This window comes from Schistocerca nitens, chromosome 9 (assembly GCF_023898315.1).
Source record: "Schistocerca nitens isolate TAMUIC-IGC-003100 chromosome 9, iqSchNite1.1, whole genome shotgun sequence".
Taxonomy (NCBI): domain Eukaryota; kingdom Metazoa; phylum Arthropoda; class Insecta; order Orthoptera; family Acrididae; genus Schistocerca; species Schistocerca nitens.
Window position 1 is genome coordinate 436,633,386 of NC_064622.1, and position 2,366 is coordinate 436,635,751.

Genomic DNA, 2,366 nt, shown 5'->3' on the forward strand with positions numbered 1-2,366 from the left:
GAGCAAATCACATACCAGCATTGATCTTTGTGATTCTAATTGCTAAGTACGCTTGTCACCTGCTTCCAGGTAGATTTTATATATCCTCGAAGATCTTGTCAGTTCAAGGTTCTCGCTTTTGGACTGAACATTACTTCTGAGGTTTTTATCTCAGAGTTGGATGTATTGTTGGGACCCAAGCTGAGAAGTCAGCTAACATTATTTGTAGACGATTTCCTAGTGGCGACAGCACTCACTCACTCCGTCTTCAGGCCACGAGTGGCCTATCGGGACCATCCGACCGCCGAGTCATCCTCCGAGGAGGATGCCGATAGGAGGGGAGTGGGGTCAGCACACCGCTCTCCCGGTCGTTATGATGGTATTCTTGACCGAAGCCGCTACTATTCGGTCGAGTAGCTCCTCAATTGGCATCACGAGGCTGAGTGCATCCCGAAAAACGGCAACAGCTCATGGCGGCTTGGATGGTCACCCATCCAAGTGCCGACCACGCCCTACAGCGCTGAACTTCGGTGATCTCACGGGAACCGGTGTATCCACTGCGGCAAGGCCGTTGCCCTAGTGGCGACAGCATTGTACGAAAAGCCTATTACCTTGAATGAGATTGCTCTGCAGCGGAGCGTGCGCTAATATGAAACTTCCTGGCAGATTAAAACTGTGTGCCCGACCGAGACTCGAACTCGGGACCTTTGCCTTTCGCGGGCAAGTGCTCTACCATCTGAGCTACCGAAGCACAACTCACGCCCGGTACTCACAGCTTTACTTCTGCCAGTATCTCGTCTCCTACCTTCCAAACTTTACAGAAGCTCCCCTGCGAACCTTGCAGAACTAGCACTCCTTTCTCCCGCGAACCTTGCAGAACTAGCACTCCTTTCTTTCAGGAGTGCTAGTTCTGCAAGGTTCGCAGGAGAGCTTCTGTAAAGTTTGGAAGGTAGGAGACGAGATACTGGCAGAAGTAAAGCTGTGAGTACCGGGCGTGAGTCGTGCTTCGGTAGCTCAGATGGTAGAGCACTTGCCCGCGAAAGGCAAAGGTCCCGAGTTCGAGTCTCGGTCGAGCACACAGTTTTAATCTGCCAGGAAGTTTCAGCCTATTAACTTGTTAGCGTGAGTATTTGGGACAATCAGGCAAGGTGAAGTCACAGCTGATCTTCAAAAGTCACATTTTGGGTTAGAATGAATTTAGTTTCTTGTTCATCTTATCGACTCAAACAGTATTCTGCCCATCAGTGAGAAGATATGAGTAATTAAGAACTTTTTTATGGCTAGAACTAAAAACCAACTGAAAGCGTTCTTAGGCTTTTCCATCAATTTATCCAAATTCAGTCTATGAATGAGGAGCCTCTGCTTAAGAAAAGACGTATGCTATCAGTGGACTGCTGACTGATAGAAGGCGTTTGAAGCAACGAAGTCCATGGTAGGCGTTTCTCAATTTCTATATCTGTGGAATTTGGAATTGTGTATTGGCGTTCTGGAAGTTTCATTACTATTTGTGTGGAAACAAAACCATAGCGTACTGAAACCATCAACTGCAGATCTTTCTTCGAATGTGTAAAGTTATATCCTAGACTCGATAGATCGCTGCAAGAATATGATTTTACCGTCATTTATATAAGTGGAAAGGAGAATATAATAGCAGATGCCCTTTGTCGTCTTCCCAAAAGGTAGGGTCCAGAGAGTACGATAGATGACCAAGTGAATGTATTTGAAGTTTTGTTGACGAAGTATGATTTATGCAGGAGGTATTATGCGGATTAATGTCGAAATATGTTTCGCCTTCTGTTGTATGATGTGAGGTTAGCAATAAACGCGATATGAAGAGTAATTGTGTTGTGTGTTAATTATGGAGTGTTCTATGCTTGTGTATTACACAGAACGTCATGTATAGTAACATGTCTAAATATACTTAGAAGGAGAGACAGCATTGGTCGTATTTTTTTGTTTTATTAACCACAAAATCGATTTTCGGTCACTTAGTGACCATTCTCAGTGCTGTAATATACAATTTAAATTGTTAGGCACTGGTGTCAACAAGCTAAGAGCGATCACATAAACTGGCTCAGACGGCAAACACATTCAACTCTTATTCATTCATTGGATTACTTCCGGTTATATACGAACAGTTACAGTTATACACACTAGAAGGACCTCGCCTGTTCAGAAGTTCATATTATTTTTGAAGAACTTCCATTTCCAGCCCGTAGATGTAGTAGAGGCTTACTGTTATACGCTACGTACCACTATATATCAGCTACATCCTAAACGGATGCGGTTAACACAAAGCTCCTCTCATCTCGCAGCAAAAGTCAATCCCGTCTCATTACCCAAAGTCACTTGTCGTGAACTCCAAGATTATTTCACGGTTCGCCAAT

At 44.4% G+C, this 2,366-nt stretch overlaps 1 pseudogene; it reads right to left on the bottom strand.

Annotated features, from left to right (window-relative positions):
• Positions 1-437: 437 nt before the first annotated feature.
• On the bottom strand, positions 438-555 carry LOC126204785 (5S ribosomal RNA; annotated as a pseudogene).
• Between the last annotated feature and the right edge of the window lie 1,811 nt (positions 556-2,366).